Consider the following 26,081-nt stretch of genomic DNA (forward strand, 5'->3'; position numbering starts at 1 on the left):
TCATGACATTGGATTTGGGAATGATGCCTTGGATATGACACCAAAGGCACAGGCAACAAAAGAAAACTAGACAAATTAGATTGCATGAAAATTTAAACATTTTTGCATCAAAACACACTAGCAACAGATTGAAAAGGAAACCTGCAGAGTGGGAGAAAATATTTGCAAACCATATACTTGATAAAGATTAATATACAAACTATATAGAGAATCCCTAAAACTCAACAAGAAGACAAACAACACAATTCAAACATGAGCAAAGGACTCAAATAGATGTTTCTCCAAAGTCGATACGCAAATGGCCAATAAGCACATGAAAAGTTGCTCAATACCACTACTCATTAGGGCAATGGAAATCAAAACCACAACGAGATACTATTTCACTCACGTTAGGATGACTCCTATCAAAACTACAGCAAATAACAAGTGTCGGCAAGGATGTGGAGAAATTGGAACACTTCTGCCCTAGAGATGGGAATGTAAAATGATACAGATGCTATGGGGAAAAGTATGGCATTCCTCAAAAAATTAAAAATAGAATTACCACATGATCCAGTAATTCCCCTCATGGGTATATGTTCTGAAGAACTGAAAGCAGGGTCTCAAAGAGATATTTGTATACCCGTGTTCATAACAGTATTATTTACAATAGCTAACCTGTGCAAGCAACCCAGTGTCCATCAACGAATAAATGGGGAAGCAGCAATATATATAATACACACACACACACACACACACACACACACACACACACACACGATGGAATATTATTCACCCTCAAAAAGGAAAGACATTATGACTTATGCTATAACATGAATGAACTTTAAGGATGAGCTAAGTGAAATAAGCAGGTCACAAAAAGACAAATGGATGCTTCCATTCCTACATGAGCCACCTAAAGTAGTCAAAATCATAGAGACAGAAAACAGAATGGTGGTTGCCAGGTCCTGGGAGTAGGGGGAAATGGAGAGTTACTGTTTAAGGTACAGAGAATTCCAGTTTTACGAGATGAAAAATGTTAGGGAGATGGATGGTGGCGATGGATGCACAACATTATGAATGTATTTAATACCACTGAACTGTACACTTAAAAATTGTTAAGATGGCAGATTGTGTTTTACCACAGTAAACAAACTTTGGGGAAAAAAACCCAAAGACAAAGGGATCCATGAAGTAAAAACCACCTCACTCAGGAGGACGATCTCAAGACTTATGGACTGACTGGATACATGAAGTTGAGTCTTAGAACTCTGTAGAAGGGCAAGAGCCCCTTGGTCTCCTGTGGCTCTTTGAGTAACCCTTGTCCTGCTTCTTATGTTACCTGGAAAACTGGAGACTTGCACACCTGAGGCTCAGTGGAAAGTATGCAATTAGAAAAAAACACAGCTCTTGTCCTCAAGAAGGTCGTAGTGCAGTTGAGGGGAGGAAAGTATATGTTCTCTCATGGTTCATTTCAGCTCGCCTGTCTTACTCAGCTGCCTGAAAGAAAGGCCCGTACCCTGCAAAGTTTGGCTTATTTTTTTGCAGAAAGAAGCCTGCAGATCACTGGTAGCAACTATTTTTCGTGGTAAAATTTCTCGAATAGCAGAGGAAAATCTAGATTTGTTAAGAAAAACAAAGCTCAAGGTAAGTTGGGAGCCCCAAAGCTGGCCTGTGTAAGAGCTTATTCTGAAGGGCTAAGTTCTCAGCCTGTCTTTTGGAGTGACTCACCAGAAGATTCTTGTCATAGAGTGAGGCATCTTCCCTTTTCCAGCAATAAACTCTTAAAGATCTTCCATGTTTTCCTCTTCCTTTCTTCCTTCTTAAAACCCTGATCTCCAAAACGTAGTTGGGACTCTAGAAAAGAAGAAGGTCAGTAATTTAGGAACACAGTGTCTAGTGATTCCTTCTCTTCTTTGAGTCTTCCCATCCCTAAACAGGAAGCAGGAAAATCACTTGTCTGAAAGGCAGCACCACCGAGAGCCTTGCCGTGCATGCTTCTCGTCCTTGAGAAGAAAGGACTTCGCAATATCATACGTCATACATAACAGAAACCAAAGGCAGGTGAACTAAGTATACAGACTATGGATTCTTTCATGGCTGGGTTCTCTGACTTGGAGAGCTCATGTCTAGATTAATGAAAATGTGGAGCATTCACAGAATCATCAAGATGGTTTAGATAGGGAGGGGAAACAGGCAAGAGTGAAGGCAGGAGAAATACTCTTTTTCTGTTGCCCAGCTCCTCATCATTTCCTTAGTTGATGACCCACTGACCCACTGCTGTTAACTTTCAATGGCTTTCTTTCCCACCATACCTCTTCTTCCTTTTCTAACCAGCTCCCCCCTCCACTTCCGCTTTTTTTCTTTGCAAGATGCTTCTATCCATAACGTCAGCAATAATCACTGTGGTATTGTTGCTCAGGAAGTTTTGAAGAGTCAGAGTGGGCTGTAATTGAAGAGTTCATTACCAAGATCAGCTGGTTCCCTGATTACAGTGGCAAGGTGAAATATTTATCCTCACCAAAAATCTCCCGCACAACCGTCTTCCGAGTCACCCACTTTCCACTCTTTTTTCATTCGAACCCCGATGAGCTTGTCAGCAAAATTAAAGGTATGTCATTCACATCGTGCCTGCATTGCAAAGGACTATAAACCTGCCAACCTCTTTGATGAAATAAAAGGGTTTTATTTATGATTCATGTAGGAATATGAGGTTATTTTTATTCCGTCAGTACACTAATAATCAGACGAGGGCTCGGGAAATGAGGAGCCCAACTGACAGGGAAGGTTCTGATAAAGGGGAGCCCTCTAGGGTGTTTGCCCCGCTTTGTAATCTCCTTTCTAGTGTGAGGTTACGAGCGTGGCAGAGTGTGAGCCAGCTATAAGGCTTGGCTGCAGGAACAAAGACAGTTGCAATCCGGCAGGACTTGGGATGCCATTCGATGAAGGGGAGGGAAAAAAAAAGCAGTCCCTTCCACGAAAAAAAGTTTTTGCTCCGGCCTCAGGTTAGCAATTTGGAGCCTCCCCAGTTTCCTGTGATGTCTCCAGTTCAAAAGACAGCCGATCTTCCAGTCTGCACTCCTACTGGGCATTCTAGCCAAAGTTAAAAAAAAAATAATAATATAAAAAGATAAGTAAAAGAAAGAGAAAGGAAGAAAAGCCAATTGGCCAGGTTCCTTCCACAATCATTAACCATTTGTTCCTGCCACCAACGTCCTTGGTTAAGGTGATCTGACTTAAAGGCAAACAAATGTGGCTGAGTGTATTTCAAAGGACACCCTTGCCTTATTATTTCAAATACGCCCATAATTTGGGGCCCCTTTCATCTTTGTTCCTGCTCTAGGAAGTGCTTGGAAGCTATTTTAATTCAAGTTGGGGGTAAATTCTCATTCCTACCCATTCCTCCCATTGAGATGACCTTAAGCAATTCTGAATAAAAAGTTATCTCTGCATGAACGGGGCAGCATTAGGACCTGTGATTTGCTCAACAGTGACATCTTGGCAGAGAAACACAAAGACATACAATCTACTGAGGATGAAGTGCAAGAAAGTTCACTGGAGGAAGGAAAATAATACTAATCCTTTATTCAATAAGCAGTGAGTAAAATGAGGTGCTTTTTTCGGTAAGGTTAAGTAAGTGAAAAGTAAATTTAAAAACGGCTGTATCAACTCAGATGAGTGGTTATGTGAGGGGTCCCGCTGACAGTGTGGTTTTTGTGACAAAGTACCACTTAACGTTATCCTCAGGTATTTATGTATACGTGTACGTGTCTGTATGTCTTTCCAGAGAAATCGCACTGGCAAAGGTCCTGGCTGTTCCTTCAGAACCGAGAGTTGGGTTCTCCAGTGCTTATCCTCCTCGCTCCACACCAAAGAGCACCTTTTCCGAGGATGCTGTTGCACCCACCCATGACTGGAACAAGCCTTGACTGATACCGGAACATTCCTCCAGGATGGCCAATTACACGGAAGCGGCATCTGCGGAAGTAAAAGCCCCGGCTACACACCAAAGTAACCGAGGCCTGAGCCGCATGCCCCGTGAGAGGATGTAAAAGATGCTTTGGCAGGATCTGCCTGCATGGGCACTTGGGACTAATGGTTTACGTATCTTGGGTCACCCTGTCCTATTAGAAAAATCAGAGGAAAATGTCTTGCTTCGGAACTATCTGGTCAAATCTTTTATCTCTCAAGAAAGTCAGGCATTGATGGAGCACCTGGGTGGCTCAGTTGGTTAAGTGTCCCACTCCGCTCGGGTCATGTTGTTGCGGTTGGTGAGTTCGAGCCCCGCATCGGGCTCTGTGCTGACAACTCAGAGCCTGGAGCCTGCTTTGGATTCTGCGTCTCCCTCTCTCTCTGCCCCTCCCCCCACTTGTACTCTCTCTCTTTCTCTCTCTCAAAAATAAATAAATGTTCTTAAAAACTGAGAACAAACTGAGGGTTGATGGGGTGGGAGGGAGGGGAGGGTGGGTGATGGGTATTGAGGAGGGCACCTTTTGGGATGAGCACTGGGTGTTGTATGGAAACCAATTTGACAATAAATTTCATATATTGAAAAAAATGAATAAACTTAAAAAAATTAAAAAAAATAAATAAATAAACGTTAAAAAATTAAAAAAAAAAGTCAGGCACTGTTGCTGTTGTTTTCAGTTTCCAAGACATATTCTGATAAGGTAATCCTATAGTTGGAGAGAAATGGCATGTTTAGCCGCCTTTGCTGGAAGCCTGGCCTATCTATCTCATCCAAGTTCCACAACTGAAGTTCTGTGTGGCTTTAGCAAGTGACCTAACATCTGTGTGCCTCAGTTTTGTCATCTCTAGCACAAGATTCTCTTAGCCTCTTGCCTCGCTGTTTAAGTGGCAAGTAAGATATTGGGTGTGCGTGTTTAGAAAAGGATAAAGCTTGATTCGGAGTCAAGCTGTTTTAAGTGTGAAATTCTACATTCAAAAATGGGCTTCGTGGTAATGCATGCCAACCAGCCTTTGAGCTGGGTTCTAGAAAGGGTTCCCCATCTAAGACAGGGCCTGCCTAGGTGGGGAACGACTCTGAATGGCAGAAGGTGGGGTGGGGGTGGGGGTGGGGCAGACACAACTGTGTTATGTCCAGTGCCCCTCACAGATTTCTATTAGAGAAAGCACTGGCCTAGTGGTCACTGTCAGAACCAAGTGGGAGAAGTCCTGAGCCGCAAAATATCATAGAATGATTTAGTTCATGGGATCCAGAGATTCCAAGGCCTGCTTTACTTTCATTGAAATTGCACCAAAATGAGAAGCGCTGCAGTTTGTTAGCACCGGCGACTGACAAGGCAATTACTATGGAAGTATTTAAGAAATTAGAACATCTCTCCAGTTCCAAATATGGATCTTTGAAGGCAGCCTCCTTCACCGTGGCAGAGAAAAGCCTGAGGTGTACAAGGAAATGGCCTTGCACCTTTATTTCCCAGAGCCACGAAGCACGCCTCTCACGCAGGCCGTAGTGCCAGGAGGTACAGCAGGTAACTAGTCCATCGGCCCTCGATTTCACTCTCATGGAGCAGGGAGGTTCATTATACTCCCTTTATCAGCAGCGAGGTTTACAGCTGAATCCATAAGAGAGCTCCGTGTGAAACATGAGCTGAGAGAGAGGCCCTGCGTCTCACCATTAATAAGCCCTCTTCTGGGATCCGGCATTAGCGAGATTCAGCGGATCATGGAGCACAGGGGTATCATTTTTACATGATTACTCTAAATTCTTAAACCAGAGGCTTAAGAGAGAGGCTTCTCACAAAAGCAGCCGTGGGAATTGTTGAATGATTGGTACAACACTTGCAGTGGGTTAAACCACTTCAGGTAGCTCCACTTGTGGGGCTTACGACCCGGTATTTAGCAACCTGCTTTCCAAAGGAAGGGGACGGGGATGAGAGGAGAGGAGGGGTTGTCACGGGGGAAAGGGCAAGGTTTACCGTGAGCCCTGGTGTGGTGTACCTGCAGCCCCACCCTGCCCTGCCCTCCTCCTGCTCTTGCCCCGTCTGCCTGGCCTCTGACCAGTGTGGTGCTTGGGATTATCCACTTTCAGAACACTGACACCACTGCAGGTCTTCTGAAGAGGCTGACACTTGTCCCCATAAACTCACCTGCTTCCTTCTCTGGCAGCAGTGAGATCCCTGCTGAGAATGATAGGCTCAGACAACCGGAGCCAGTCCCCCGCCCGCTTGGGCCTCCCTTCTCTAAAATAGCGCCGACGTTCAGAGAAGAAAATGCTGACGCTATTTTCTCTCTTCCTTTGGTCCCAACTTCCAACGACTCCTGTAGTCTATCTAGGAGGTCTCTTTGAAGGTAATGTGCCTCACTGTGCCTGGGCGACTCTCCATTGGGCTTCACTACCCATGCATAAACTAAAGTTTAATTCACCAGCTCACAACAAGGGATACCTACCTGCCTCCATTCAGCACAAACCAACACTCTAACAAGGGGCTTTCTCAGGGGAAAAGTGAGGCAGCTTTCTACTTTGCCTCTGAATATGGGAAGTCCCAGAGGGCAAACCAAAGGCTCACCATACCTTCAGTATTTGAACTCTTAAGATGCACCTCTTGTCTGATTGCCTAGGACATAGGTGTATTATCTGAAGCCCCATCTTGCCCTTAATTGTACTGGGTTTTGTATTGTTCTCTCATTATTTCAAAGGTTGGTATCAGCTCCCCACAATGAGAGACTATGCCATTGAAGGGTAGGGACTGTGCTGTATTTTTCTTTTGAACACCCAGAGACTTCCAGCACAGCCCTGGGCTTATTTGACATACTAAAAACAGACTGGCTGACTTCAGTAGAAATGCAATTTGCATTCTTAGGCTCCTTCTCCCCGAAGCCTCTGACACTTATTTGAAAGTATTTTCAAAATGTTTACATCTGTATGAGATCTAGAAATCCATAGTGGCGTGGACTGAATTTTGTCCCCCTAAAATACATAGGCTGAAGCCTTAATCCTAATGTGACTGTATTTGGAGATAGGGCCTTTAAGGAGGTAAATAAGGTCAAAAGAGGGCGTAAGTGTGAGCCTTTAATCTGATACGACTGGTGTCCCCATAAGAAGAGAAGGAGACACCAGCAATTGCTCTCCATGCACGTGCACAAAGGAAAGCATACGCAAGGACATAGCCGGCTATCCACCGGCCAGAAAGTCAGGCCTCACCAGAAAGTAACTCTCCTTGGAGCGCGATCACGGACTTCCAGCTTCCAGAACCGTGTGAAGATGCATTTCTACGAAGACATCCAGTCTGTCGTGTGTGGTGCTGGCAGCCCAAGCATACTAATACGCACAGCTACCCATTTTACAGATGACTCAGAGAGACGCATAGGGTCAAAATAAACATCGGCTCTCACATCATGCTCATTTCACTGTCTCATGTTGCAGCTGGGAAATGCTGGGTGCCAGTGGAAGGGAACTGGAGTGCAGAAACGAAACCTCGGTATCAAACCGTACTGTTTCTTACATGATCTTCTCCTTCACTTGCCAGTTTATAGCCTTCGGAAACCTACCAGCCTGCAGACAGTGGGAAGGAAAGGCGGGGGGGCGGGGGGTGGCTTCCTCTGGAAGTCATAGAATGTAGTGAGTCTCAAAATCAACTGCAAGGGGAAGTTTTACCGTGGGGCTAGTACAGGGAGGCACCCCCGAAAGACAGATTTTGTTTCTCCCAAACCATGCACGTGAATATAGCCTAGACAACTGTTCAGAACATTTCTCTCACAAAAAATAGGGGAACCGCTGGCTATTGGGACAATTGACTGACACTACAGAAAAGAAAGTTAATCTTCCATATCAAAATTTTTAGATGGATCAAAAATCTAAATGTAAAAATAAACTATAAAAATACTGAAAGAACATGTAATTTTATATATATATATATAATTTTGAAGAGGGAGAGGTCTTTTCACATGAAACTGAAGACAGAAGTTCTAAAAACAAAATTTATATATTTTACCTGATAAAAATCAATAATACCAGTGTAACTAAGCAAACCAGTTAAAGATAGGAGTGAGATGTTTCGAGAAATACATGAAAACATATTTGCACATATGTAGCCAGCAAAGTTAATATACTTAAGTATGTGAACAGTTCTTTCTAGCTGGTAAGAAAAAGGCAAGTGTTGCAAGAATATAGTGGGAAAATTGAGGCACCTAGGTGGCTCAGTTGGTTAAGCGTCTGACTTCAGCTCAGGTCATGATCTCACAGTTCGTGAGTTCGAGCCCCGTGTCAGGCTCTGTGCTGACAGCTCGTAGCCTGGAGCCTACTTCAGATTCTGTGTCTTCCTCTCTCTCTGCCCCTCCCCCTCTTGTGCTCTCTCTCTCAAAAATAAATAAACGTTAAAAAAAAAGAATATAGTGGGCAAAGAATATGAGTAAACAGTTCGTAAAATAAGAACCTTAACTGGCAAATATATAGTTAAAAAAGTTTCATTCTATGAAGCAAATAATTGCACATTAAAACCATGAAAATCAGAACATATGGGTAATAGTTCTTTTTTTTTCTAATATTATAATATCCAGATTGGCAAGGGTGTATTTCCTCCCTTTTATAAACTGCTGCTGAGAGGGTAAATCAAGAAACATTTCTTGGGGGACATTTAGCAATATCTTCAATACTTTGCATATAGTAAATTTATCAAAAGCCTTAAAATGTATTACCTTTGACTCGACAATTCCACCATGAGAAATTTGTCCTAAGGAAAAGATTGAACAAGCAGGCATCTGCACAGAAATGTTGATCACAGGTTTGTTTATACGGATAAAACTATTGGGGAAAATCTAAATATTCAACACTAGGGCGCTGGATAAGTAACCATACATCTGTTTAATGGAAAAGCCATTAAAATGATGTTGAAGGTATTATGGGTTTGTCAACATGCAAAGACATTTCTAATATATTCATAAGTGAACACAACACCTATAAAGTGTGTGTGTGTGTGTGTGTGTGTGTGTGCACAAATTCTGGAAGAATACACACCAAGAAGTAAACAGTTTAACATGAGTTATCTCTCTGGGCATGAGTTTAGAGCATTTAATTTTAATTTTATTTTCTAATTTTCAAACAGTAATCCTCCTTTCTTAGAAAACGGCTACGATAAAGAGGATGGGATGAAAGGTCAGAGGATGTAACTGGAGAAACCGTTTTTGGAAATGGAAACAATGAGAGGTCTTTTACTCTACTGGCTGCTCTTAGTGTTTCATAAAGGGTGGTCTGAGTATCAGAACCACTGGGAGGCCTTGTTAGAATTTCAGATTCCACAACCCTACCTGGACCTTTTAAATCTGAATCTCTGGGACAGGACCCAGGAATCTACCAATGTAATGAACTCCCCAGGTGATTCAGTGTAAGGGTTGAGAACCATGACTGTATAAATCACCTGGATTCTTTAAATCTCAGAGTTACTGAATAATGATCAGTCATATTGACTACATGTCACGTGATAAGTAGCTTCGAGAAGCCTCCTTATTGGTGCAGTGACTGCTGGGTGCTCATGGAGACGGCCGAGGGATGCAGATCGGGGCATCCTGGATGCAAGAGGAAAAGCCCTTGTTCTAGCTTGCTCTCTCCCTTCCTCCCCTCACTGCTTCCCCTTCCATGATTTGTAGGCCGTAGAAATCATCCTGGCCTCTGAGTCTCTTTGCATCTAGTGAAAGTCTCAGGCACTTTCACCCAACAACAAAGTAGACATTATTCTTTGGGAATTAGCTCCGAGAGCTGGATAGAAACAACCCACTTAGGAACCTGCCAAAGAGGCGATGTTGGGAGTAGAGTGAAGAGAGAGGAGTCCAAAGAGCTGACGCTTTCCCAAGGCTGAGGTATGGCTGGAGTGGATTGAGGGGGAAGAGGAGAAAGAGTTCTTTTTAAAATCGGCCAGTTTTCCAGGGGTGTGAGATGCCAAAACTAAGTTTTCCATAAGTTTAAGCACAGACGCTGCCTCTGTCAGCTCTCCAGACTCTGATGATAATATGATACCCAAAGAGTGTGGTTGCTCCCAAATGCCACAGTGAGTGTGTCAGTCCACGTCTGGCATTTAATTGCTTTCCTAAATTACCAGCAGGTGGTGCAAGAGTTTCCAAGTTCATGAACTTCCCCTTCACATGGCTTCTGCTCTGGGGAATCTCTGTCAATAGCTTACTCCTCCTTGCTGTGAGTTCCTCTCATAATCCTTACATGGCTCCTCCGGACTCGAATAATCACAAGGGAACAAGAAGCATCTTTAAAACGCATTTTGTACCTTTTAAAATGTGTTAAATATAAATGTAGAATCAAAGAAACATGCATTAATTATAGAACTGTGTTAAGGAAAAGGGGAAAAAAAATCCCATTACTAGCAAACCCAGAAGAAACATAGCTTCCTCCTGTTGGCAAAGAGGAATGGAGAAATTTAGCAGAAACCTTTAGGATTTAATGCCCTTGACCGCCCACTAAGGACACTGTGAATATGGATTTGGGATGGGAGGTTGGTGTGGGGGAGGGTATTAAATTAGTCCAACTCAAAAAATCTAAAAGAATGAAAGGAGATAAAATCAGCACTGTCTGAATTGTATTGTTAGCTTCACGGTTATATAAAAAGTGAGGAAGAATCTCTGATTGGGATTCCCAGAAGTGCTGTTTTGGGATATTTCAGGCCAAGGAGGAGTCGAGAAAGACTGTTTTAAGAAGACACCAGGCTGTTAGATGCAAGTTCAGCCAGGGTCCTGTTCTAAGGAAGAGCTGGAAGCAAAGGGGACTAGAGCTGGAGTTTGCTCGTGGTGGGGTGGAAAACCACATTCCGTAATCGAGGGTGCAACTCTGACAAGGTCTCAAGTCATGGGTGCTGTGGGGTTCCTGGGTCTTGGGCAACTGCGGCGGAGGGCAGAGTTAGAGAGCGATAGTGAATCGGGGACTTTGTTCACACATGGCATGCAGGAATTCAGATGTGGAGACAGTGTGCATCATCTCACTATTACAGTTCATGGATTTAAATGACGAAGCAGATAAATATTGGATTAAGGCATTTGTGAGTACTTGCATGTCTCTGATGAAAGCTGGAAAATGACACTACTGTCTTAGACAAACAGAGCTCCAAAGGAAAGCGGCAGAATTTGGCTCATGAGACAGAATGTAGTTTGCATGGAATGAATCTGCTTTTTCTAGAAATCTTCCTCCTTTCAGAGACCCTGAATAGACTCTTTCTAGGGCTGCTTTACTGCTTTTGAAATTGCTAACTACTCTAGAACTAACCCATGAAGATCATGAACAAAACCTCGATATGTTGGGTGACTGTAGCAAGCTATTCAAACTCCATGTGCCATTATGTTTGAGGCCACAAATGTAGAGTTTCTCAGCCATAGTGAAAAACTGGATATTATTCCACAAGCAATGGTTACAAGGAATCTACCATATACAAATATGGACAGGGGTGTGTGGACAGGAAATCAACTCTATTACACTCAATTACATTTGCTGAAACCATATTATATACATAAACTTGTTCTAAAATGCAACTGAAATATGGCTTGCTGCTTGAAATTAGGGCTTGTTGTGACAATTCAGGATATGCTGGTTGTCACTAAAAATGACTATGGGCACATAATGAAGGAAAATGCGCTAGTTGATAGGTAGGTGCAGGTGACGTATGACAGCTAATGAGACAATAGAATGTGTAACTGGAAAATGCACTATCTTGGTTACTGTGAATTACATCGCCATTCATATTGAAGGGATCAAGATTATACATCAATAGTTAGACGCTCAGACATGTGTTAATTCCTGCATATGTATAATGAGGGAAGTAGGTGGCCCAGCAAAGTGTTGACAAATATATGCTAAGAGAAGCTTTAAGCAAAAGCAGAGATAAAAGGCCACTTTCCTGTACAAAATGACTCAATTGTCCTAAACCATCTCCTTTTAAGAGTGTCTGTAGATTCATCTGACATCTTTTTTGTCTTGGAGGGAGAGGCATTTCTCTTCCTCAAAAGGTTGAATGTTACTTGAGAATATTTCTCCTCCTCCGTACACATCAGCATCTAAAAATTATATATTTTACTTATTTTATTTCCTGTCTCTTTTCACTAGAATGCAAATCATGAGAGGCAAAGATCTTTTCCTCTTTCTTTCAATGCCATATCTCTAGCACTGAAAACAAGTCAGATGCATAGTAGGTGCTCAATAAATAATTTTTGCATCTCCCCACTACCTCTTTGAATCTTTAGATCTCCCTACTTTCTAATGGTAAGCTTAGGGATTTGTATTATACAAACAAGAATTCACTCTCAAAGTTAATGTTCTAACTCCCTCTTTTTCCCTTTTTTCTGCCAGACACCACAAACAGTCTGCTCTTCACCGATCTCCGCATTCTCACCATCTGAAGCTATGTTTCATCCATTTGCACTTTACTCAAAGAGCTTTCTCAAATCTGACTTCCAAGTTCAAGAGGCCTTTTTATGGCCAATACCCTATGCGACCCCTGCCACATGTAGCTGATTGATTACATGCCCCGTTGATTACTCTCCTCCTCTTGAAGTTTCCTTTTTATCTTGTCTTCTATGGCTCTACATTATCTTGTTTCTTTTCCTATTCCTTCAAAGGATCTATATCTGTCTCTACTTCCCTCTACCATAAGCCAAAATGTACATGCTTAGTAATGGTTTGTATGCAGGTGTGTGTGTTTTGGGGGTTTGCTCCTTTTTATGTCTCCCATTCTTCCTTTTAAGTTCTGTCTCCTGCAGTATTGGGCACAATAAATAGGAATTTAAAAAAATCTCCACCATTTCTGTTTATTTGGAGGGACATGACTGACAGTTGATTGTTCATATAGGGGCATACTGTTAATTGATTGTAGCCCTTGTAGGATTTGTATTGTTTGATTAAGAGTATGAGGTACTTGATTCCTCACTTAATTCATCTCCTTCCAACTCAAAAACAGGAATCCACTCTCTCAACGTTGTCAAAATGCCGTACCAACTCTCAGAGCTATTAGTAGAACAAGAAGTTTCCTGAGTGTAGAGTACCATACTGCTATTAAACACTCAAATCAATACACTCTCCTAGTTCTGATATCCAGTTCAACAGCACACCTTCTGATTACGGTGGTTCCTTTATAGATATGCTTATAAAAAGAGGACGAGTCATTCAAGCCAGAGGAAATATGAGTTTCTGTGAGTGTGTTCGTGTGACAGCTATAGTTCCCATTGAAAACTGATCCTTTGGGTTTTTTTTTTTTCATCAGATTATGTGAGCTTAGATAATGTAATTCTGTCCCTGAGAGATGGATCCATTATTTAACTGTGATGATATGAAAATTTTAATCCAGAAAGGCTGACCTTAGATTTTAGAACTATGATGATGTCACAGTTCTTCACAGCAAGAACCTGCTGATGCCAATTTACAAAGGAAAGCAAATCAAGCATTGTCGTCTCAAGATTTTCACAACTAAGATCAATAATTGGGTAGATTTCACAGGACATGATTGATAATTGAAGTGAAATGTCCTCTAATTCAAGTAAAATGGATTTTGTATCACATACATGTGTCTGAGAAGATCAACGTCTATTTTATGTTTTTTAGATTAATTTACTGCTTAAAGGAACCTTTGAATGGAATGTTTTCTGTTATACAAAAATTTTTATAACTATATTTATAATTATGTTTTTTAATTATTGATATTTATTTGTAATAAGAAATACATGCATCGAACCCCTGCTAGATGGCAATCATCTCTAAAGCCTTTCATTAAGACAGTTACTGAATTTCAGCACACACAGGTGCCATGTTGGAGAGAGAATTTCTTGATACCTGTTACATACATATTTTCACACAAAGCATGTTACCTAAACATAATCAAGGAGTTCCTTGAGAGGTACCTATATATTATCATAATTTATTAAAACCAGGTTACTACTCCTGGTGCTGGCCAAAATGGAGTAAATCCACTGTACCTATCACTCCCACTGTTTACAACTAAAAAGTCTAGATATCATTTAAAAAAAAACTGGGGCGCCTGGGTGGCTCAGTTGGTTAGGCGTCTGACTTCGGCTCAGGTCAAGATCTCACGGTCTGTGAGTTCAAGCCCTGCATCGGGCTCAGTGCTGACAGCTCAGAGCCTGGAGCCTGTTTCAGATTCTGTGTCTCCCTCTCTCTCTCTGACCCTCCCCCGTTCATGCTCTGTCTCTCTCTGTCTCAAAAATAAATCAGTGTTAAAAAAATAATTAAAAAAAAAAACTATCTGAGGACTCTGAAAAGTTAGCAATAGCAGACAGGGTCAATTTCTAATTTTTTTTCCCCAAGTTTGACCCAAGTGTGAGATAGTGAAACTTCTGAGGGGGAAAGGCTCCCTGAACACTAATGTGTATAGGAAAAATCTCAGACAGGACAGAGCTGGAGAAGATAGCCCCTTCCTCTGTATATGAACAGACACAAATCATGGGCTCACCCATAAGCTGTGAATGTGTGTAATAGATATGAACCAGCACAGCAAAGACTTTGAGGACTGAACTACAATATAAACCAACACCAAACCCCAGACTAACGGCTGAGAGGTACATGTGTAGAACATATCTAAAGCAACATAGCAAAAGCTTTGACATCTTAACTGATGTTGAAACCACCACCCACAGAAGGCAAGAAAGGCTTTACCATCCGAACCTACGAAAAAAAAAAAAAGCAACATTCACCCCAGACTTTAATGACACCCAGAGTCTCAGTCTCATACAAAATGTCCAGGACAAAACCCAAATTACTGAAAAAACAAATAACCAGAAAAATATGATGAATTCATAGAGGGATGGGAGATAATAGGAGTAAGAGAAAGTAAAAGGGTCAAATCCATAATTATAGTTGGAGATTTAAAATTCCTCTTCCAATTATCAATAAAACAAGAAGATAGAAAATTAGCAGGGATATAGAAGACCTAAACAATACCATCAACTGATTTGATTGATATTTATTGCACATTATACCTAAAAACAGCTGAATACACATACCTGTTAAATGTATATTAAAAAAAAATACCCTAGATCAACTGTATTGTGGGCCATATAACAAACCATAACAAACTTAAAAGAAATAAAAACTATGCAAAGTATGTTCTTTGATCATAAGGAAATTAAAAAAAAAAACTGAAGGGGTGCCTGAGTGGCTCAGTCCATTGAGCATCTGACTTCAGCTCAGGTCATGATCTCACGGTTTGTGGGTTTGAGCCCCACGTTGGGCTCTGTGCTGACAGCTCTGAGCCTGGAGCCTGCTTCGGATTCTGTGTCTCCTTTTCTCCCTGCCCGTCCCTTACTCTCATCTGTCTCTCTCTCAAAAATAAATAAACATTAAAAAAATTTTTTTTAATCTGAAAAGTGTCAAAACAAAATGTTTTGTACTCACTGTCAATACAGCGATGAAGCTATTTCTTTTAGAATGAAGCTAAAACAGTGTCTAGAGCACAATTGATAGCATTAAATGCTTATGTTAGAATGAAGAAAGGCCTCAAATCAATGATCTAAGCTTTGCCTGAAGAAGTCAGCAACAAAAGAACAAATTACAGAGCAAACATAAAAGAGGAAATAATAAAAATAAGGACAGAAATCAATAAAATTGAAAACAGAGAAAAACAATAGAGAGAAACAAATCAGTAAAACCCAAAGCTGGTTCACTGAAAAGATAAAATAATTGACAAATCTAAGTCAGACAGATTGAATAATAGAAAAGAGAGAAGTTACCAATTTTCAATATCAGTAATAAAAAGAAATATTACTACAGATGATCAGATTATAAGAAAAGAAGGGATTATAAAATAATAAGAGAATGCTAAAAAAATTCTATGCTTATAAATTTGACAGTTTAGATGAAATTGACCAATTACTTGAAAGATGAATACAAAACCTCACCTGAGAAGAATTAGATAGCTTGAATATCCCTATGTCACTTAAGGAAAATTTTTCATTATTAAGAACTTTCCAGCAAATAATAGTCCAGGACCAAATGGCTCTACTGATAAAATATACCAAATATTTAAGAAAAAAAAAACATAAAATTTTCGCAATCTTACATAATTTTACACAAAAATGGAAAAGGAGGGAACATTTTCTAATGCATTTTGTGAGGCTGTACCCTCATATGAAAAGCTAGACAAAAGTAATACAAGAAATAAAAAAATGCCAACCAATGCCTGTCACGTACATGACACAGAAGTATTCAACAAAATATTAGCAAAAAAAAAAATTCCAGCAATATATTAAAGAATGACAATACATCATGATCTTGTGAGGTTTAGTTCTTGAATGCAAGGCTGGTTCAACATTCAAAAGCCGATTAATGTGATTCACTACAACAGACTAAAGAAGAAAAACAATATTCTTTAAATAGATTAAGAAAATAATTTGGCAAAACTCAGAATCCAATTTCCTGATAACAATGCTATTAAGGATCATTTTATATATTTATTTGCAATTTGTATAATTTCTTTAGTGAGCTGTCTGTTCAGATCTTTTAATTGGGTTGTTTTCTTATTGTTGAGTTTTAAGGGTTCTTTGTATATTTTGGATACAACTCCTTTATCAGATATGTGTTTTGCAAATATTTTCTCCAAGTCAATGACAATTTTCATTCTCTTGATGTTGTCTTCAGCAGAGCTTACAATTTTTTTTTTTTTGATGTTTATTTTTGAGAGAGAGACAGAGTGTGAGCAGCCAGGGGCAGAGAGAGAGGGAGGCACAGAATCTGAAGCAGGCTCCACGCTCTGAGCTGTCAGCACAGAGTTCAACAGGGGGGCTTGAACTCACAAATGTTGAGATCATGACCTGAGCTGAAGTCGGATGCTTAACTGACTGAACCACCCCTGAAGCAGACAATTTTAATTCTAACAAGGCAAAATTTATATGCTTTTAGTGGTGTGTCTAAAAACTGATCACCAAACCTAATGTCACATAAATTGTCTCTAATTTTTTTTCCTTTATAGATTTTACAGTATTGTGTTTTATATTTAGTCCTATGACATATTTTGAGTTAATTTTTGTAAAAGTGTAAGGCCTGTATCTAGATTTATTTGCATGAATTTAGGAAATTCATGAATTCAACTTTTTTGCATATGGACATCAAATTTTAGATTCCACATATAAGTGAGATCATGCAATGCTTTTTTTTTTTTTCTTTCTATGTCTGGCTTATTTCACTATATCCAGCATAATGTGTTCCAGGTTCATCCATGTTGTTGCAAATGGCAGAATCTCCATTTTAGGGACGAATAATAATCCATTGTATGTATGTATGTGTGTATGTATGTATGCATATATATATCTATATATATCTCACATTTTCTTTATTTATTTGTCAACAACAGAGGTTATTTCCTTATCTTTGCTACGGTAAATAATGTTGCAATGGACATAGGAGTGCAGATATCTTTTTGAGATCCTGATTTCAATTCTCTTGGATATATACTCAAAAGCGGAATTGCTGAATCATATGGTCATTACAGTTTTAGTTTTCTGAGGGATTTCCATACTGTTTTCTATAATGGCTATACCAATTTACACACCCACTAACAGTGTCCAAGAGTTCTCTTTTCTCCACCTGTTCACTAACACTTGTTATCTCTTATCTTTTAAATAATAGCCATCCTAGCAGGTATGAAGTGATACCTCATAGCCTCGATTTGCATTTCTCTTATGATTAGTGATGTCGAGCAGCTTTTATATACCTATTGGCCATTTGCATGTCTTCTTTGGACAAATGTCTATTCAGATACTTTGCCCATTTTTAAAAGTGGATTGTTTTTTGGTTTTGTTTATTTGGTTTTGTTTTTTTTGCTATTGAGTTGTATGGCTTCCTTATATATTTTGGACATTAATTCCTTATTAGACATATGGTTTGTGAATATTTTCTCCCAATACATAAGTTGCCTTTTTATTTCATTGGTCATTTCTATTGTTGTACAGAAACTTTGTAGTTTGATGTGTTACTTTATTTTTGCTTTTTGTTGTTGTTGTTGTTGCCTGGTGTATGTAACATATCTAAGAAATCATTGAGAGACTAGTGTCAAGGAGCTTATATTTTCTTCTAGGAGTTTTACAGTTTCAGGTCTTATATTTGTTTTTAATCCATTTTGAATTGATTTTTGTGCATGGTTTAAGAGATGGGTCTAATTTCATTCTTCTGTATATGGATTTCCAGTTTTCCCAATTCCATTTAATGAAAAGACTATCCTTTCCCCATTGTGTATTCTTGGTGCTCTTATGGAAAATTAGTTGACGATATACGATTTGGTTTATTTCTGGGCTCTCTATTCTGTTCTATTGGTCTATGTGTCTATGCCAGTACCATATTGTTTTGATTACTATATTTTGTAATATAATCTGAATTCAGGATATGTGATAACTCCAAGTCCATTTTTTTCTTTTTTAAGACTGGCTCAGCTATTTGGGCTCTTTTGTGTTTCCATAATACTTTTGGAATGGTTTTTTTCTACTTCTGTGAAAATGCCCTTAGAATTTTGACAGGGATTGTATTGAATCTGCATATCAGTTTGCTAGTATTTTATTAAGTATTTTTGCATCTTTGTTCATCAGAGATGTTGGCCTGCAGTTTTCTTTTCTGTGGTGTCTTTATTTGGCTTTTGTATCAGAGTGATGCTGTCTTCATAAAATTAGTTTAAAAGTATTCCTTCTATTTCCATTCTTTGGAAGCTTTTAAGAGGATTAGAATCAATTTTTCTTTGAATGTCTGGCGGAATTCATCCATGAAGCCATCTGGTTCTGGACTTTTTCTTTTTGGGGAGGTTTTTCATTGCTTCAAATCTTCTTATTTATAACTGGTCTGTTTAGGGCTTTCTGGTTTTTCTTGATTCAGTCTTGTTAACTTGTAGATTTCTAGAAATTTATCCATTTCTTCTAGGTTACTCAGTTTGTTTGCAAATCATTATTCTCATAGCCTTTTGTGATCTTTTTCGTTTCTGAGACATCTGTTGTAATATCTCCTTTTTCATTTCTGATTTGACATATCTGAGTCTTCTTTTTTCTTAGTCTAACTAAAAGTTTGTTGATTTTGTTTATTTTTTAAAAAACTTTTTTTTCTACTCACTGATTTATTTCATCTCTGATATTTATTATTTCTCCCTTTCTGTTGATTCTGGGTTTAGTTTGTTCTTCTTTTCCTAGTTCCTGAGGTATAAACTTAGGTCGAGATCTTTCTTCCTCTTAATGTAGGGTTTATTGAAAGCTAGCATATTTTGTATCAGCACGAAAACAAGTTTCTATTGTTCCTTCCTGTTGTAGAGATCATACAGTAAGAAGGAAAGTATGAAACATGATTTGACAATCCTCTGTTTAGAAGAGTACCTTAGTGACTCTAAATATGCAAAACCTAGAAAGAGGGATTGGTGCCTACAGAGGTCTGGGAAACCAGACAGTTTATTAGGATAGGCATTCAAAATGGGGGCCAGAGATAAAAAGAACTTTGATGCAAATCCTCACTATCAAAACAGGGGGTACCTGCGGTTGATTATGTAATGGCCATGAATACCTCCAATTCCAATATATACAACTCTTTACAATGTGGCATTGACATGTCTCCCATTCAGAGGTAGAATATACTTCTCTACCCCTTTGAATCTGACTTTGCCTTCTGATTTGTTTTGTTCAATAAAATGTGGCAGAAATGCCTTTGTGTAAGTTCTGGAGCTTTGTCCTTAAAAGGCCATATAGCTTCCATGGTCACCTTATTGGAACATTGCCTTAAGACTGCCACAGAAGGAAATCCATCTTGCCTCCTGGAGGGGAAGTGACCACATGGAGAAAAAGCAAGATGATCTAGACAATAGTCAGTTCCAACATGTGAGTGGGTTCTTAAGAATTTTCAACCCAGCCAGCCCGCCAACTAAATGCTATAGCATGAGTAGATCTAAGCTAAACCATCCTGCTAACCCACTGATTGTGAGAAACAATTAACTACTGTTTCCAAATACAAAGTTTTAAGGCTATTTGTTATACAGCAAAAGACAACTGATAGAACACAATAAAACAGAAATATTTACGTCTTGAGGTTGAAGAAACAATGCATAAGCCCACTTAATGAGCTCTGAAACCTTGTTTCCTAAGCAGTGAACGCTTAGAAATTGGATAATTGAATACAATTTGGATAAGGGAACAGAAGAAAGGAAGGCATCCCAGGCAGGTGAAACAGTATGAGCATAGGCAGGAGATGGGACAAGGAAACAAAAAAAGTTCCTTCTTTCATGCATTTTTCTTCTCCAAAGTGGTTCTGTGGTCCTTCCTAAATATTCCGAGATTTTCCTCCACAGGAGATATATTTTAGCGTTTTCATCTCAAAGAGTAGAATTAGATGATACCTTCTTAGGGGCAGATAAATGAAAAGGAATCTCACAGTCAGTGAGTGTTTACTGTGATATTTGATATTGATTAATCTCATTTAATCACCAAAACATACCTGTGCCATAGGTACTTTTTCCTATTTCGCAGCAGAGGAAACTAAAGCTCAGAGTGATTAAGTAACTTACCAAAGTTCACTGCATTAGTAAATGGTATTATTTTGTTTGTTTCTATTCCAAATCCCATGCATTTCCACAACCACTACCTCCAGACTCTATTAGCAATGCTTACTTTATTTCCTAGAACAATCCAGGTACTCAAAAATATCTCTATGATGGAATTTAGAGTACAATCTTACATGACAGGACTTTCATTAATCTTTTACTCTAGTTATATTAACAGATAATTTTTTTATTCCCCTTCCTTTATGTGTCCATTAATTCACTACTCCGCCACTCATTAATTCATTTAACAAATAGGTGTTGGGCACCTCATAAGTACCAGCTTTCTAAGCACTAGGTACACAGTGGTGAGGGGAAATGCACACTCACACTCCCAAAGTCTCTGACTTCTGCATGGTGAAATTTTGGTCATGTCTTTGTCTTCACCAGAGATATCGTGGGTAGGAGTATAAGCCCCTATGTCACTAATTTGGATTCTCACTCATTTGTTTCTAGCCAGGCCTGATAGCTGGACAAAACAATGGGGGTAGTTAATGTATTCAAATCTCTTTGTTTCTCCTCAATGAATAATGGAGTGCCCCTTCCTAGAAGGGGGAGCAGAATTTACCAACAATTCCTTGTTTATTTCTAGGGATTATAATGGTTATAACATATCTCTGCTACCTGTAAAACACTTACATTGAGTCTGGGTGGAATGATTTAAACTGATCTTAAAAATTCAACTATTCTGTAACACATATCAAAGCCTCTGGAACTTAAACTTAACTGAAATGTGCATCTAAGTCAGACTACAGTCTCCTGAAGTTTCTATGGCAAGTTTGTCAAAAGTTGGAGAGTGTCATTTATTCCCAGCTGTTTCTAAGGTTCCCAACTTCCACCCCCCATACGTCGTCGTCTGAGATTCTTGGCTGAGAGAGCTGTTTGTTTCCTTATTTAGCAAAAACTAGCACAGCCCTGCTTAGCAGAGGGACAAGCTGGAATCTGCAAGTCTCCGCGATATCACCCAGGCAATTGCCAAGTTGTCACAGGTGTACATGACAAGAGCAGTGGGAAGAGAGAACCGGGGACCAGTGTGGACCTGGATGCTGGAGCCCCGTCCAAAATGTTCCACACTTGTTCCCGCATCTGTTAGAGAAAATCTGCTTTTCGTGATGGGCAGAGGCGGGGGGCGCGGGTCCTACTTGCCCTTTACAAGACGTTGTGAGTCAGCAATTATAAGCAGCACTGTTGACAGAGAGTTCCTTGATAATCAAGCCACAAAGAAAAGAATGGCAAGAGTAACTGGAAAGAGAGAGAAATCAGAAACAGTGAGTTTTCTGAAGAGCAGAGAATAAAACTGAGAGATTAGTCTTATTTTTAAAAGCTGCTGACTTGGTCTCACTTCTTTGCTAACTGAGTCTCCCGATGTTCCCCCTCAAGACTTGAATACCTGACCTGAACTGAAGGGGAAATGCAGAGGCTCAGCTTACCGACAGGTGGACAGGTGGCTAGGTGGCTAAACAGGTACGCGTTTCTGTTTCAGGTCAGCTTTATATGGGACTTAATTGAATAATATCACCTCTCACTTTTTTCTCTTCCCCCTCATTGATCAAGCTGCTTTTGAGAAAAGTGATACTTTGCATATCTGGCTAAGTGCTGTTAACAGCCTCTGCCTGCGGTTTGTTAAAATTAAAAAAAAAAAAAAAGTGTGATCTTGCCGGAGAAGTAATTTGCTTCTCTCCAACCAATGATGGCTTGTACTTTATGCAAATTGGTATCTAGGGACAACAAATCCCATTTAATACATATGCATAGTTCATAAAAAAAACGACGTGAGAGAAAGAGGAAAAAAAGATAAAGCAACGAGTCAGCAAAAGAACAGGTTCCGAGGAAATTTATTGTCCCAAATTGGACATTTGTAACAGATGATGTGAACAAGTGTTAACTTTGTTTTCAGCAGCTCTTCACGTACATTCACTAGACATCACACAGATTATGTTTTAAGGATCTGAACTGTAATAAAAAAAAGTGTCTATGGGCTTTAGAGTGTTGTGTTCCATATGGTTAGGGAAGTACGGAGTTATTGCGACAAGCATCTTGTGAAGCTCATTACGCGTGGTGGTGTTAGATGCGAATTGCCGCGCATAGCTATAGGGTACGTACATGACATCCCACAGTCAGCAGATAGCAACTGGAAATGAAAGATATGAAGGCACAGAGTACAGCTTCAGGGAACATGTTAGACAAAACATCTGCTGGTATCAGAACACTGCATTATCAGATCATTGTGGCCATGAATTTTTTATAAAGACACTTTTTTTTTTCCAAACCGCAACTTTGAAAGTGACATTTTGTGCAAAAAGTTTTTGATTGAAGTGTGATGTCAGGAGGAAGTCCAGTGCTGTGATTCATTGTGGGGAGAGCCCACACTGATGGCCCAAGAGGACTCCTTTTTGCAAAACGGGGTAATATCTGCTAGCAAAATCCATGCTGTAGCACATGTACAGGGGGGTGCCTGTGCAAGAAAGTTTTCTAAGCACATACATGACGGAGGTGCACTACTCTTTCATACCGCTCACTCTGTGGGGTGGTCCATGACCTAGACATCCACTTAATCCTCTTTTCTCCTGTGGACGGTGTCGGTCACTAGCTCCCATTAAGCAAGGAGGCCATATTCCATCAACTCACCTCTTGTGTTCTGCTTGTTAATGGCAGCCATTAACAAACTATTTCTTGTCTCAAGAAATCTTGCCATTCCTGCCCAAGAGTGCTCTTGTAAGACATTCCTTCACTGCAGGAAATATGCATGGATGAAAAACTAGTCAAGTTCTGATCCTTGGGAGTGTGTGGTGTGTATATTAGCATTCCACATTCCTTAGGAGAGGGTGGGATGATGGCTTGAAGAGAGGGAAGGAGTGAAGAGACGGTGCTCACCTTGAGAAAGATCATAGGTCCTGATATTTAGGTCCCATTATAGGATGTCACATAATTCATCTTGGGAGATAATAAAGTGCTTCTAAAAGCATTATGACTTATGGAAGAACCAGACTATCTGCAGCCATGTTTCTGTTAATGTGGCTCTGAGAAATGGAATAATTTCACTGATTCAGACCACCCAGGCCATAGGGTAAAGGGATAAATATATTTCTCTTGAAAGATCTAATGCAAAAGAGCAGTAGAGAAAAAAAGAGTTCAAAGACAAGTGGCAGGGCACTGAAATGGATTCTGGAGAACTTAGAGGAAGTATTTTCCTCTACTGGTCAATCTTCAATTTAATCTTCTCTTCAGTAAACCACTGGATTTCTCTTTTGGCCCATTAGAGTAGTGACATACTGGATAAGATCAGAATGTGAAGTTGGGAAACCCGTAAGAGTCAGAATCCATTCCTTTATGGCTGTAGATGTGCAGGAATATCTGTAGAATAATTGGCAATAGTTCCAGATATGAGAGAAAAAATGTAAAAGATACTCATGAGTGAGTAAACACTAACTATAGAAGACTATACTTCACAGTTCCACCCCCAAGCTATTCTCTTATCATTCTATACATCCCCATCCCCATTTTCTCTTCCTCTTATTTCCTTCTTTCCTTCTTCTCTTTTAGCAAAGGCAAGGTGGGAAAGAAGAGGATTTCTTTTTCCTTCATAATTCTTTTTCTGTGTTGCTTTGTAGAAGAGGTATTGATAGAGACAAATATTCTATGGGGAAAAAGAAATCTGTTCTCTGCCATTCTCTATGACAGCTTGAATGAACCGTCAATTAATTGTATATAGGAGGGCCTGAAAAATAACTCATTAATACTTTCAACAAATATCTCTTGAGCAACAAGTTACTGTGAGTGACTTTTGCCAAAATAACTAAATTATTTCTATCTATATTCATTTTGGAATGAATAAGTAACAACTTAGTAATACTTAGAACAGAGGAACAGAGGAAGTTAAGTAACCCTGAATCTGTCTTTGTCTTGAGAACATTTGCTGTTCCAAGTAAATCTGGCTTTGGATTTCTTGATTTCTGAGGCCATGGGAAAAAAAGTCTAGGGGTCACTATAAGTGGGAAATCTAATATGAGACACTTCTGCATACAATTAGTCTTACAAAGGCCATATACTCAGTATAATATAAAGCACAAGTAAACACAACCCAGTCACTAGCCAGTCACCAGCCCACAGTCCTTGCCAAAGGAAGGAATAAAACTGCATATCTGCAGACTCTGCATAGGATGCAAGAGAGATATATTCTCTTACAATTCATAACCACAACCAGTTATGACATGGTTATGTCAAACAAAACTCATAGTTTATGGGGTGTCAAACACACAGACACACACAGACACACAGACACACAGACACACACACACACACTCACACATACAAAGTACACAATGCATGTATGCATGAAGAATTTGGTAAAAATAGCAGGATAGTGGCCAAGACTGGACAGTTTCTTTCCTAGTGGAAGCCATCTTTAATATAGGCCTCCAGGAATCCCTACAAATAAAGTTTCAAGAAATATGTACAAAATGCACAACAAAACAAGATACCATGAGTAAGAATCATTAAAATATGTGGGCAACATAATCAGATAAAGACCTAAATAAATAAATAAATAAATAAGATATCAAATATGAAATAAAAATGTGTAATCAAATTCTAAGGATGCAAATAAGAGAGTGAAATTATAAAAAAAGGTAAAGATTATAAAATGTGAGAGCATATTTGAACAAGAAACAAACAGAACTTCTAGAAATAACATACAATCCAATGGGTAGGTTTAAAGTTGATTAGATATAAAGAAAGAAATCTGTGAGCTGGAAGATATCTGAAGATAAGCAGAGATTCAAAGTATTTAACAAGTTGAATCAACATAGAGGAACAAAAAGTTCTAATATATGTTTAATTAAGTTTCAAAAAGGAAGAAGAAAGAAGGGGACTAAGGCAGTATTCAAAAGCATGAGAATTTTCCAGGACTTATTTTTCAAAAAACAGCAATTCTCAGATTCATGAAACTAAATGAATCCTAACCATGAAAATAAGTACCTGGACACATGAAAGTATAGAACACAAAACACATACACATGTTCAAGTACCAAGAGAAAAACGAGAAACTTCCATGTCTGATGCACTGAACGCTAACTTCTCAACAGTGACAAGGAAAGCCAGAACACAATGTGATATCTTCAATGTACTCAGAAAAAAACAACTGTCAACCAAGACTGCATGTTAATCAAGGAATTTTTTCCCTACCTTTACTGAGATAAAATTGACATATGATTGTGTACATTTATGGTATAAAATGTGATGATTTGATATATGTATATATTGTGAAACGATTGCCACAATAAAGTTCATTAACACATCCCTCACCTTACGTAGTTACAATTTTTTGTATGTGTTGAGAACTTTTAAGATATACTCTGTTAGCGACTTTCAAATATGCAATAAAGTATGATTAACTATAGCCATTATGCTGAACTTTACATCTCCAGAACTTATTCATCTTATAACTGGAAGATTCTACCCTTTGGCTATCTGCATCCACTCCTCCTACATACTTGCCACTCTACCTCATACCCTTGCCTGTCCCTGGCAACAACCAATCTAAACTCTGTTTCTATGAATTTGGGTATTTTAGATCCCACATATAAG

At 39.3% G+C, this 26,081-nt stretch overlaps 1 long non-coding RNA gene across 2 annotated transcripts in view; it reads right to left on the reverse strand.

The window, feature by feature from the left end:
* LOC123384471 overlaps window positions 1-26,081 on the reverse strand; it is a 221,309-nt gene that overhangs the window by 102,243 nt on the left and 92,985 nt on the right. Inside the window, exon 5 of one of the 2 annotated variants that reach the window (XR_006595592.1) lies at window positions 1,711-1,836. The exons of the other annotated variant lie outside the window; for it this stretch is intronic. This is a non-coding gene — a long non-coding RNA (uncharacterized LOC123384471). The remainder of the gene's footprint in view (window positions 1-1,710; window positions 1,837-26,081) is intronic. 2 annotated transcript variants of the gene reach the window in all.

The sequence above is a fragment of the Felis catus genome, chromosome A3 (assembly GCF_018350175.1).
Source record: "Felis catus isolate Fca126 chromosome A3, F.catus_Fca126_mat1.0, whole genome shotgun sequence".
In the NCBI taxonomy this organism is placed as follows: Eukaryota; Metazoa; Chordata; class Mammalia; order Carnivora; family Felidae; genus Felis; species Felis catus.